The sequence below is a fragment of the Struthio camelus genome, chromosome Z (assembly GCF_040807025.1).
Source record: "Struthio camelus isolate bStrCam1 chromosome Z, bStrCam1.hap1, whole genome shotgun sequence".
Lineage (NCBI taxonomy): Eukaryota > Metazoa > Chordata > Aves > Struthioniformes > Struthionidae > Struthio > Struthio camelus.
The window spans coordinates 89,112,359-89,125,801 of NC_090982.1; the positions used below are offsets into that span (position 1 = coordinate 89,112,359).

Sequence of the window (13,443 nt, forward strand, 5' to 3'; positions counted from 1 at the left end):
CTCTTAAGTCTCTTAATGGTAGTGCTTTTTTTATGGAGCTCGCCGCCTTTGGGACTTGGGACAAATAGTAAGAAACTTCCCCTCTGCTGCTTTACTCAGATGGAGATGTAAATTAAAAACTTCACAAAATAAATGGCAGATTTCTATTCGGTTTAAATTCTATGTCCTCTGTGGCTATTGAAAGCAAGATTTAAAATATTTGCTATTAATATGTGTTGTATAGTGTAAATAATTAATCTTTCTTCTTTGCTGTATTCTTCTGTCATCTGTCCTAGTAGTCCATATATACGTTTGACAGAGTAGCTTACTAGTAGTTTGCTTTCATTGATTATCTTGAATGTTTTATCTTGCTGCTCATTCTAATGATTCAGCTTATACCATGTTCCTGCAGTATAATACTGTATTTTGCTTAACACTGGGAGGAACAATGAGTCCAGTCTGACCAACAGTTTCAGCATTGTTTATCTTTTCATTGAGACTGTCCTACACAGAGAACCCTGCTGTGGAAGGAGAACAATTGCTTCTGCAACCTCTTATTTTCTTATCCAAAACTGTGTTTGGTATGTCAGCTGGGAGCGGAATTAAGGCGAGAGCACCGAACCTGCGTGAGGATGAAGCGGTAACGCATGGTTCGTTCTTGCTGTTTAAATTCCGTACGAGTAAATGTCGGCTGTTGGCTCCTGGGAGCGTTCCCGTAATGAGACCGTTGCTAACGGGAGGATTGGCCATACTGACGGCATGATACAGATGACGACGAATAGGCAAAAGTTACTGCCGCAATAGACCTCAGCCCCAAAGAGCTGAAGATTTTGAGGTGCAGGTAGAAATTATCATATGGACTTTTTGTTCTTTTATTTTGCTTGCTTTTTGCACTTATTCTATAGAAACTTTCTGTGACTGGTTATGGTAAGATATCACTCTGTCAAGTAGGCATTACTAAAATATGCACTTTTGATGAGGAACGTATACATTGAATTCTGAGACAATCGGTGTGTGGGTTTGTTCTGAAATAACTAAAGACTGGATCTTCAGCTATTGGAAACTGGGGCAGCATCGCTGGCTTTAGGGTAATATGTTTGCTTTCGTCAGCTAACGTTTTTTCAGTTTGCTTTGTTAGCACTGAGAATTAACGTAAGAAATGCAGTTGCTTCTCTCGCAGAGTATCACTGTTGCGCTTGGTGTGATGCATATGGTTTGAGACACGTGTGTCAGAGCTTGGTGCTCTAAGGTGTCCCATAGGGAGTGAGTTATTTGGGATCTCATGTGTAAATTCCCATTGATAAATTGTGTTAGATGAGGAAATAGGCTTCATTTACCTGTTTCATGTAACTTTATAATACCTAAGAGTGTCTGCCCAGTAGTGACCATGTGATAACATTTAAGGCAGTGTAGGGTATGTGGCTATCCTTATCACTTTTACTTTCCTTGGCTGGTTACTCTTCTCTTTCCCACTAACATAGAAGCTGCAAACCTCATGGTGTTTTCATCTGCACATCACAAAAGGAAGACATTGTCTCTGAAAGAAAGGAGAAAGGCTATCAGGCAGAAACAGGCCCTGAAATCAGAGCTTGGTGGAAATAGCATCCCCTGAAAAAGTGAATTTCAGTGTCATGCTTTCTTCTTCCTTGTTTCTTAATACTCTTTAATCTATGATACCTTTTCCCAGACCATGGGGTAGGTTTGAATGGTGCTGAGAAAGAGGAGCAGTCATTGTGAAAGCTATTTCCTCTTGGTGAGGGCTTTATATGGGAAGGGAATGAAATAGCTTGGGGAATAGCCCTGCCTTCTTCACCTCCTACATTGTTCCCTGCCTGCAAGGATGTTATTTTCTTTCCCAGCAGCGCGTTGCAGAATAAGGATCACTGAACATAGTTATATAAAAGATAGCCAGCCCCTTATTTTTCACAGAAAACCTCATAAAACCTCATACTGAGCAAAGTGTCCTGAGTTTAAATATCCTTTTATTAATTTAAGCCTGGGAATTTAGGATTTTTTTCAGCTGAGGTTGTTTGAAGTCTGGTCTTCAGTGGTCTATACCAGCAGGTTCAACCTACAGTAGCAAGAAAATAATGTGCTTCTCCTAGGTTTCAGTTTTACCTTGGTAACTGAAGATAACCAAGATTACCATCAGGCTTCACGTGAGAGGGTTCTGAAGTTTTTGATGTCATTAGCGTATTACTCTTGTTATCTACATGACTAATTTGGTCCCTTTCGAACCACAATAATTCCTTAGCCACAGTGAATTGCCCAGACTAATTATCTGATTCCTTTTCTTTCCATCTTTGGCTTTCACCGAATATCATCCTGCTCCCATATGTCTGCCTGCAGCAGTTGAGAGCAGAGGGGGCTTGTGGGACCTTGCGATAAGCAGGCAGGATCTATGGCACGTGGATAAGCCCTCAACCTCGCTGGTGAGCCAAGCTTTCTGAAAGTGAAGCAACAATTTACGCCACCTAAGTCTGTACCGCCAGGGTCTCGCTTTCCCTCTTGGTCATACTACCCTTTCCTTTGCCAAGCCGAAAACTAACCTGGCAAAAATAGTGAATATTTTTTTGCACTTTAGTACCAGATGGTGCCGTCTAACGCAAATGGGATTGCACAGGAAAACCACAGCAGCTCTGGCTGATGCAGAGCGCCATAACCCGTCCAAGAACCTCACCTGGGACCTGCACATCATGCTGGCCAAAGCCACGTGACCAGTGTCCCCTCCTCCTCTGCCCTGGCTGCTCTTTCTCTCCCTTGCACCAGTGCAAGCGTTTATGAGGCGCTGCGGTGACCGGGGGTGAAGGGTCTAATCCCAGTTAACCTCAGCCAGGGCTGGGGAAGAGACGCCTTCACCGAGCTGGTTCCCGGATCTGTTCCGTAGTCCGTAGATATGGAATTGTGTGTTGCACGAGAGGAGATAGCGCAGGAACAAGTGACCGGGGTGAGCCAGCCTCTTCTGGCAGCAGCGCTCAATTAGGTGGTTTAAAAGCATGTGAGATGTTGACCTCTTTGTCCCTGTGTGTAAAGCCGGATGAGCCTGTTCATCAGCACAGCTGTCTGTGGTATTCATTGGTGCAGAGGTTGCCTAGAATTCCTATGTTGAATTTTTCTAGAAGTCAGGTGTCATTGAATTTTTTTTTCATTGATTTTAGAGCATATTAACGTATTTTGAAGGTGAGAAACGGTATAGGAAGAATTCAGATCTAGAGACTGATGTATGTGGGTCCTCTCATTCACTCACTTTTGGCTTGCAATCACGAAAAATGTGCTCACAAATGTGAAAATGAAAAATACATATGTTTACACCTCCACCTGTTTGATAAAATCAAAAAGATAAATTTGTTGAGCGTGTGTTTTAGGAAACTTTGGAGCCTTTTCTTTATGCTCAGGGAGTTCTTTTATACAGGAAGAAAGCAAAATGAATCTGGTCTTGTTACTCCTTATTAGAACGCAGCATTTTAAAGTAACTATCTAGGAAGGTGGAGACACTGTAGGTGGAGTTTGATATTTAATTTTCAACTCCCTTTCACCCACAGGCACTCTTTGCAGCTGTCTGTGATGTGAGTCACCATGATCTTTAGCAGCTCTTTGAATAAATCCTTGCTAAATTTCTTGAAGTGCCAGATGAGGTGGGAGCCTGTCTTTGGAAAATAAAAAAAGTGGAAGGAATATGTGAGGTCTGTAAAATAGCTTTGGGATTTGGTACGGAGAGGTGAGATTTTTGTTAGTTGCTTAGACTCAACGGATTGCAGATCCGGCTCATAAGTGAAGAATAAGGTAAGAATTGTTTTCTTCCTGGAAGTGACTGTTCCTTTATTCTAGTGCAGTTAGTCGGCACCCCGAGCTTTCCTTTAGTCGTAGTACGCGAGACCTGTGCAACTGAACGTAAAAATCTATCTTATTTCTCTTCAGACAAGCATGTAATGTGTTTTGTAGGACACGGGCAGGAAGATGAACCCCAGAAAGCTCATGCTAAAGAAAGCACACAGTGAGCAAACACAGACAATACGCTCTGAAGCCTTCTATGTAGTTATTTTCAATATAGTTTTGTTGTACTTCTGCCTTCTTATAGTGGCGGGAATCCACCGGGGAGACGGTTACTGCCTATAAAAACAACAGAGATTCTAGAAGATACTCTGCCTCTTACCGTCTAGCTTTTACTACTCTCCATTGAACTTTGTTAAAAGTATCTCATTATTGTACTCACCTTAATTAACACATACTTTGGGTTTTGTTTCCCTCCCTTCATCTCTTTGAATCTAAAAATCACCAGACAAAACTTAGAGATCTTTCAACATTTTTGATCACTTCTTAAGCTCAATTAGTGCATGTACACACACAGTTATCTCTAAGTGGGTTTAAATGATTCTGTAAAACGTTTTTCGAGGAACTTCCTCTCACTAAGTATAATCTGCATCAGCCCTGATGTTAATTGCTGTTCATGGGATTCCCATAATTTTATGGAGGCTCATTAAGGTGAATCTTTTCAGAGATGCATATCCTTTACTGACATGAATTTATGAATTATTTCTTTGAAGGTAGACTGGCTGTAGAAGAAATGCAGCTGTAATAGCACATACAGATTGCGATGTGTAAATTTACCCGAGTGTCCTCCTGGACTAGGTTAGTTCATACAAACTGCCTTCCTACTGTGAGTAGAGAGCGCTAAGGTATCTTTACGCGTCCACTTCTGTAACTGTAGCATAGGTGTTTCTTTAAATGCTTATATCAGATTACGTGCAGGGCTGTTAACGCTAAGAAGTTTTTTGTGGCCAAGCTTTTGAAATACTGAACCCTCTCCTGGGAAAACTGTTTCAAATAATAGCCTCTTTAGCGTTGCCAGTTTAAAAGAGCAGTTTTGGAGAAACACGCAGTGCCGCTATTCTGGGCCTTCAGCCACCTCCTACGTCAGCTCTTTGCTTCCCCAGGAGGCATGTCTCACTTCGGGAGATGCTGCTGATGCGACTCAAATCTCAGCCTGAAATGGAGCCTAGAGTTTACTTTGCTTGAGTAAGTGGGAGGATGTATTGTGCTAGCGTTGGCATTTTCTGATCTACAATATTCTGATGAGAATTAATATTGTCCCATTTTTAAGATTGGCAAAACAAACTTTAAGTTATTTAAAAAAAAAAAAAATCTGACAGGTGAGTTCTGGCAGGTTTAACTATGCTGGTATACCTCCCTCCGTATCAGTACGTTTTGCCAGCCTGTCTTTAGGCGGTCAGGCCTGGAAAGTGGCAGGCAGGCTGGTGTGCTTCTGCTGCTCCAGGTAAGGAGAGGATAAGCGTAGACAGACTCTATCCAGAGATTCCTCAACTTTAGGTGCAACAGTGTAAGACAAGTTCAAGTGCATTCTGCTTATCATCCTTTCTTCAGACTTGGCGGGGGTTAAGTTAAAATGACTTCTCTCCCTTAGGCTGCCTCAATTATGTCTAAGCCAGTGACCTGTAGAAGCCCGAGGTTGCAGTGGCTGAGTACAGCAGAGAACCTGGCGTGGGATATTAGAGGCTACAGCCTGCTGTAGGCAGGTTGGATGACGTTTGCCTACTTGTTTCTGCAGAGGCCTTTTGACAAGTCTCAGAGTTCAAAACTCGGCAGCAGAAATAGAGATCTGCCTTTTCCATGTAGACGGCTAGAGCTGGGCATCAGGGGACCGGAGCTGTGGACCCTGCTCCATGGGAAGGAGATGACCTGAAGTCTACGAATGTACTTGGTGTAAATCTGGAGTTAATTGTCTTGAGGAATATTAAAACATTCCACTTCATAGTTCTCAGCAATAGGGAGGCACGTCCCCTAAGGGACTTGGGAAGGATTTGCTTACATCCCCCCTCACTGAGCGCTAACAACTGTACAAGTGGTGTGGGTTTTTTTGTTTGTTTCTTTGTGGTTTTTGTGGTTTTTTGTTTGTTAGCTTTTTTGAGGCGGGAGGGGGAATTGGGTGGCAATTGACCAGTAGCCACATAGAGGTCCCCTCAAGACTATGGAAAGAAATGAATTTGGATGTCACTTCAGGAAAAATCCTTCTCTGCCTTTATATTTGAGGATATCGGTGTTTCTCTAGACAGAGCTACATGAGCTGTTGATAAGTTGCTTTCGTGCATGTAGGAGGAGAAGGGGGGGAAGGGGTAACGCAAAAGAACGTATCTGCGTTTCTCACAAAAGTAAAGTTGTCATCTCACGCAGGACTTGTTTCCTTTGAAACAATAAGGCTGTTTTGAAACGCGGAGTTTGCTTTCATGTGACAAGCTTGGCATGCATGCACTTACATAACAAGTGATAATAAATCTTTTTTTTGGGGAGGCGGTTTCAGGTTTTAAAATAAAAATAGAGCAGTGTAGGGCTTAATAGTTTCATTGTTCTTTCATGTGTGCGTGCTCTCCTCCTCCTTTTGTGGCTTAAAATAAATAAATAATAAATTGGGTCACGGGTAAAAGAGGTTTTGAGACTTGCTTCCAGTGCTGTTTCAAGAAGATATAATAAATGTAATTCTAGGCTCAAGTGATCGAGCAGGAAAATCTTTGTGGGTCTTAATAGTACAGTAATCTGAAATAAAATAATTTTTAAATTGTATTGGTCTGTTTGTCCTTTTATTTTCAGAATTTTAAGGTAATTAGTGTTTTCTGTTGTTCTCCACAAGAGCTGGAAGCTTGCCTTTTCAAGTGGAAGCTGAGGTTTGTAAGAAAGATAACTGTACATTTTCAATGGTTTGAGCTTTAAGAAAATACCGAGTACTGACAGTTGGTAAAGCCACGATAAATGGACAATTGTAAATGTCTGAGGGATGTCAGAAGGTCGGGAAAAGGATTCCTTAAGCCCTCAAAAAAATTCATGGCTCTTGCTGTCCTAATTTGTTGTTATGACGCTAACGCTGTCGTTAGCGTAATATTCCTAGGATCCCGGTTGGCTCTCCTGAGAACTTTTATCAGCCGCGAAGTGCCGCTAGTCTGAGCAGGCGTGGGCGTTCCCTTTAGGTTTAGGCAGATCATTTCAGGGTAGAATTAGACTACTTTTTGTTGCTATATTGAGGATTTTGTGAAGAGAAATATTGTAGATAAGTGTTTAAAAAGTCAACTCTCATTCACCTCCGATCACTAGTATACTAGTGACTGTGCTCATTTCAGTTTATTTACAAAAACTTAACTTTAAAACTCTGCAAAGTCCTTTTGTAGTACATACTGAAGGTATCTACTGACTTCTGATTTTAGCAGGCGATGACATTGTCAAGTATAGGAATTCAAAGCGTGAAAAACCCTGTAACCTTTTGGACTCTCGGTATAGCTGTGCCTACCTCCATCACCGCACCTGGAGGCATCCCCCCCCCCCTTTATTATGTTGTGTCTTATTTTGAATGCACCTGAGGATGACTTTTGGTATTATTTCTTCAGCACTGTCTGGAAAGTAAAGGAAACTTCTCCTTTTTTTTTTTTTTCTCCTATTGTCATTATAAAATCAGCTCCTCTTTCATCAAGAAGTATTTTTACAGATGAGCAGGATAGTGTAACATCACTTTTTGTTCTGCTAAACCTCGTTTTTTTTAATGCCCTATTGTATAATCAAGTCATCTGTGTAGTGGACAGGCTCATGGTCACAGTGACCTGGCTTGCGTTGTGGGGCTTTCTCTGGCTGTCGTCTTTCCTTGCTGGTGTTCCTGGCACTGTAATTCTTCTCTTTGAAAGCTGGCCGCTGTAAAATCAAGGAACAGGTCCGGCTATAAGGAGCTGCCATCTGTACTGTCTCCTGACTTCTGTTTCATTTTGTATATCCGCTCTCAGTTATTACATAATAGTACTAGAACACCACTCTATAGTCTCACTTAGATATTAACTATATCCACAGCTTCCTAGAAGTCCATCATTTTGTCAGTTTTTTGTGTAGCAGGTTTCATTAAGATTGGCTTTTATCATCAATATTGATAAAACCATATATATTGATCAAACTTTCTGTAGTTTGCTACTTGCATTATTTTGCTGCATTTCTTCACTTAATCTTTCACCCTCTTCCCGAGACGAAACCAGCACTCTTTCTCAGAGCTTCCTCTACAGCAAATTTTCCAAGGAAATGCAGACTGTTGTTGTTAGTTCAAACATACCTATCAGGTATACGATGTCATCTGCATGAACTAAAGGGTTAATTCTACCTCATCCATGTCATGCCCTTAAATTCATCAGACATTCAGAGTTTTAAAACCGGATGCAAACCAGCACTGATTTGAGTCAGTTTGATGTGGACAAGGAACTGTGGAATGAACTACAGGATTTACAACTTTTTTTTTTTTTTAAAGCACAATGAAGAGACTTGTGTATCACTTCTAGAGTTGTGGCTATCAGGAGTGCCATATGAGCTTTTTCTTTTTTAATTAAATAATACTTTCTTCAAGAATGATTTATACATTCCTTTAAAAAGTCAGTAAAGATACTTTGTTTTAATCCTCCAACCCCATCCTCCTTATCCATCAGTTTCAGGGTGAAAACACTTGGTAATTGCGATGTTGAGGTTGCTTTCTGTGCTCAAAAGCTCCCTCTAAACTAGTTTGCTGTTTTTTCTCAGTACTCTCAGCAGGTCTCGTGTTTGTTGTGTATTTTTTGATCTGGGTCATCAGGACTGCCTGTCTTTAAGACTTCTGTAAATACTGCTATTAGGCATCTCTTATTCCTCTCTTGTCTTCATGTGTATTTTGTTCTAATTCTTTTAAAAGTCGTTGGGACAAATATCACAGATCAGATGCTATATTTTCTTCTTCTGCAATTTTTCCTTTAACAGTTTTACTGGTGTACCTGTTGTCTTCTGATAAAGCTTCTGTGTCAGTTCTGCCTTGCAAGAAAGCCAAATTCATCTACGGTATTTGCTTTTAGATGGACTTCAGGGTGCGATCTGTCTGTGAAGTTCCTTCAGCACTTCTACTACTTCTTTGGCATTTAGCGTCTGTTCTGTGGGAGAGCTTTTTGTATTTTGCTTCGCTAATGTAGTTTTATACTTAATTCTGGATCTGCTTCTTTCCTTGCTTTCCCATTCTTTGATTTCTTTACTGATTCGCTCAATGCTTTTACTGTGTCTGCTTTCCAAGAAGTCTCAGCTTGTCTATCTCCTTTTACTTTGTTGTTTGTTTAGTTTTTCCTGGTAGCTTTATTGCTCTTGTGAAACTTCTGTTGTGTTACTTCCATGGATATCTCCCATCTGCTCTGTGATGAGATTTCTTCATGAGCAGAAATTAGAGACCTGTGTCGTTCTCCAGGTATTATCTTACGTCTCTTTCTGGGACACACAATTTTAACTTATTAAGGCCTACTGTGGCAGCATATGCTTATGGTTTCTGTGGAAACCTATTGGTATTTCATGATTTCTAGTATACGTGACAGCTGTAGAGATTAGAAACAACAGACGTTGTGCATTTTACTGGTGATAGCAGTTGGCTTGGTTTTGCTTGACACCCTGCTGAACTCCGTCTCGTTGCATATGTGTCTCTGTGTACTTTCAGTAATGAGTAGTACAGAGCGGAGGGGTTTGCTAAAGGTCATGCAAGAACTCTGAGGCAAAGGAGACTTGAAGTATGAATTAGGAGGTCCTGGGTTGGCATCCTCATTACTGGACTATCACTGCTCCGAGCAACATGTTTTTTCATATCCCGGTTTTTGCTAGACATCAGGTGCTGCAAGGTGGTGATGGGATAAGTGTCAGCTGCAATGGGGAAGGGCAGCCTGGTTAGGAAGCTTTGGTTGGAGCGTGGAGGCTTTGTGGCTGCAGTGAGGAGGTGAGGACAGGTCGTCGTCTTGACATGCTTGTGATGATTCGGTTGAAGAGGTTCCCGACGCCGACTGTCTCTCCCTCCTGCCTCGCAGCAGCGTTCCCCTGCCTTGGTGGCGGCTGCCAGCTTGCGATTCGCCAGCTGATCCGCTGCGTTCTGCGGCCTGGTGGAGTTGGGTGAGCAAAACTGCTGGTTCACCTACGCGGGTTCAGAAGTAAACTCGGACTGTTGGGGAGCTGGGATGGGAACAGCTTAGCCAGCGCTGCTGCAGGAGCAAACCACGCTTTTGGAGGAGTTAAGTCTTTCGGTCACTCCGCTTTAATTCCCCGCAAAAGGTGTCAGCAGATCGAGAAAGGGGTTCAGGGCTGCAGCGCACACATGCTCTGGAGTGTGTAGGTTTTTTAGGGTTTTGTTGTTTGTTTTCCCAAATGAAAGGCTTATTAATGTTCGTGAAGAGTTTCAGACACTTCTGACTTTCTTTTGCAGTCAAGCAGATTGTAATGTTAGCAAGAGATTTGTAAATTGCAAGTTATTGGCAAGGAGTAGGTTTAAGGTTATTACGTACCAAAATATTTGCAACGCTCTAAGGTAGTGGAATGAAGGTTTGCGTCCTCCCTCTATTTAAATAAACTGATTGCAGTAAGAGCTTGCTAATAATGATTTCGTTACGTAACAAATGCAGTTTTATTGAGAAACTTAACAAGAAATATTACTGAGTATTAAGTATTGGCCCCAAGACTAGGAAAGTGTTGTTTTCCAAATGCTTAAAATACTGTGCATTTTTCTCCTGAATTTAATTTTAAAAAACTGAATTGGGTGATTCAGCATGAATAGGCAGGTTACGGTATGAATTACTCCTGATGGCATTTATTTTAATGTTAACAACCACAGATTTTCTGACAGGTCTTGTCTAATTTTCTGCAATCCTTTTGGGAAAATTGGTGTTGGATCCTATAAGACTGTGTTAATGTCCTTGCTGTGCTAACAGAGCTGTAATTCTGCAGTCATTTCAGACAAATGACCCTTGTCCTTCTGTGGACATGCAAACCCATTTATTTCATCTGGAGCTGCTGAATTAGAGGCACTTAAAATTTGAACTACTTATTTTGCTTGGTCTTACTTATTTACAACCACCTTAGTTTTTATAATTTGAGCCTGATTCTAAGTAACAAGTTTCTGAAAAGCTTAGCCATGCATGTATTTATAGACTTCCAAACACAAGGAAGTTTAATATTAGTCAGATATATTCTAGTCGTCAAGAGTTTATGTAACTGCAATGTAAAGAATTGCCTAATTATATTTATGACTGCTGGAAACTCTGTCATGTTACTTGAGAAATTTGTCAGAGAACGATCACAATGTTGCACGGTTGGCTTGCTGAAACATGCAGTGCAGAGGAGCCAAATGTCATTAAAGGTGTTTGGAAACTGAGGAGTGGCACCAAAATTGAAAGAAGGGGCAGGTGCGCTGAAATAAAGAATAAGTTGCTGCGTGACTACTCAGGATATTCAACAATTTCTTTCTCTGATTTATTCATCAAAAAAAAAAAAAGATAATTTTTTGAGTACCCTTAGGCTTTTGAATATTCAGTATTTTGACTATTTTCTATATAGAGCATAATCTAACAAACCGTATACAATGTTATTTGGAAGTTTACCTTTGGGACAAGACCTGGGGTGTTAATTCTAAGTTATGTTGTAATACATTGGGTACAGAGATCTTCAGATGGACACAATGGTGGGGAAAAAGTATGAAGTGTTTTTGTGTGTGTTTTTAAAAACTGACTCTGGAATCAATGAGTGCTAAAATTTTGACTCGAATATAATCTTGGGATCATAAGAAAATTCAGCCTAATCCAACCTTCTGCTCAAAGCAGGGTCAGCTGTGGGGTCCAGATGGGTCAGGGCTTTATCCAGTCACGTCTTGAAAGGCTCCGAGGATGGAGACTGTACCACCTCTCTGGGCAGTCTGCTCCACTACTTGAGTCCTCAAGTACGGTGAAAAAGTTTCTCCTTACCTCCAGTCTGAACCTCTCTTTTTTGAATTTATGCCCATTGCTTCTCATCCTCTTGCCATGCACCACTGTGAAGAGCATGGTTCCATCTCCTTGATGACCTCCTCGTAGGGACTGCACTATTAGGTTCCCCAAAGCCTTCCCTTCTCCAGGCTGAACAAGCCCCAGTCCCTCAGCCTCTCCTCACAGGGCAAGTGCTCCAGCCCGCCAGCCATCTTGGTGGCCCTCCTCTAACTTGCTCCAGTTTATTGATGCCTTTCCAGTACTGGGGGGCCCAAAACTGGATGAAATGCTCTAGACGTGGTGTGACAGGTGCTTAGCAGAGGGCAATAATTGCTTCCTTTGAACTCCTGTTAATACAAGCCGGGATGCTGTGGGCCTCTCTTGCTGCCAGGGTGCAGTGCTGGCTCATGTGGTAGCTTTTGCCTACCATGACCCCCAGGCTCTTTTCAGCAGAGCTGCTTCCCCAGCCAGGCCATCTCCAGCCTTCAGCATTGTAAAGGACTCTATTTGATTCCATCTCGGGTGCAGGACTTTGCGTTTGTCCTTGTTGAATTTCATAACGTTCCTGTTGGCCCATTCCTCCAGCCTGTCCAGGTCCCTCTGGATGGCAACCCTGCCCTTGAGCATATCTACTGACCCTGCCAACTTGTTGTCATCTGGGAACTTGATGAGAGTGCGCTGTTGCCTCCTCTAGGACACTGATAAAGATGTTAAAGAGGGCAGGTCCAAGATTTGACCCCAGTGGTACTCTGCTTGTTACTGGCTTCCAGGGAGCGTATGACCTATTAACCACTACCTTTTCAGCCCAGTTGTCCAGACAGTTTTTTACCCATCTAGTTACCCATCCACTTAGAGTATAAACTGCTGACTTGGATGCAAGAAGATTTTGGGAGACGGTGCTGAAAGCCGAGATAAATAATATTGACTACTCTTCCCTTGTCCTCAAATCCAGTCATTTTATTCTAGAAGGCAGCCAGGCTGGGCAGGCCTGATTGTGCAGAAGGCTAGAGCAGTTCAGATTTTGAAAAGATACTGGTGCTTTTTAAATGGTGTTTAAACAGTGGTGTTGAAGCTGGCAGCATGCTTTCCCAGCAGGCACAGTCAAGTGAATGCTTGCAGTATAGCTCAAGTGACCTGAGAAATTGCTGTGCTTCAGTTAGAATTTACCATCCCTTCTTCTGCAACTGACCAAACGAATGCTAGAAGTTTGTTTCAAAGACAAAAAAGGTTCAAGCAAACTTCATTGAACTACTTCTGTTTTTTGCTTCCTTTATGTTTATGAGGCATCAGATGTTGCTCTTACTTCGATGATAGCGGGGTCCATCCCACCACAGCTTTATGAATCTTGCTATAATCTTGCTTTGCTGTTCCAGTAGTGATGTGCAGTGGCAGCATTATGAGACGGAGGTCTAAGAAAACAAAAGGTTGTTGTCCTACAAAACAAGTACAGTATCTGTTTTGTTCTCTTAAGCCTCTGTTGCGTTATGCGCTGGTGTACACATACATATGCACATGCACAAGTCTATTTCCGAATTTTCCTATTGGCCCAAAAGCATTACAGCATCACTGTGGGGTATTATGAGTGTGTGGGAAACAGGTTAATTGACAAGCTTTTATAGCACGTGTTTGAATACTTGAGTTGGCCTAATTCTGGTGATGGTAGCTACGTTAGAAAGTCCACTTGAATTAGTCTGTGACC

The 13,443-nt window shown here is 41.9% G+C and overlaps 1 protein-coding gene across 14 annotated transcripts in view; it reads left to right on the top strand.

The window, feature by feature from the left end:
- LOC138060863 (E3 ubiquitin-protein ligase NEDD4-like) overlaps positions 1 to 13,443 on the top strand; it is a 214,196-nt gene that overhangs the window by 66,267 nt on the left and 134,486 nt on the right. The window contains exon 1 of one of the 14 annotated variants that reach the window (XM_068926758.1): positions 3,677 to 3,762. The exons of the other annotated variants lie outside the window; for them this stretch is intronic. The gene's annotated coding sequence lies outside the window, so the exon portion shown is untranslated. Of the gene's footprint in view, positions 1 to 3,676; positions 3,763 to 13,443 lie in introns of those variants that run through there. 14 annotated transcript variants of the gene reach the window in all.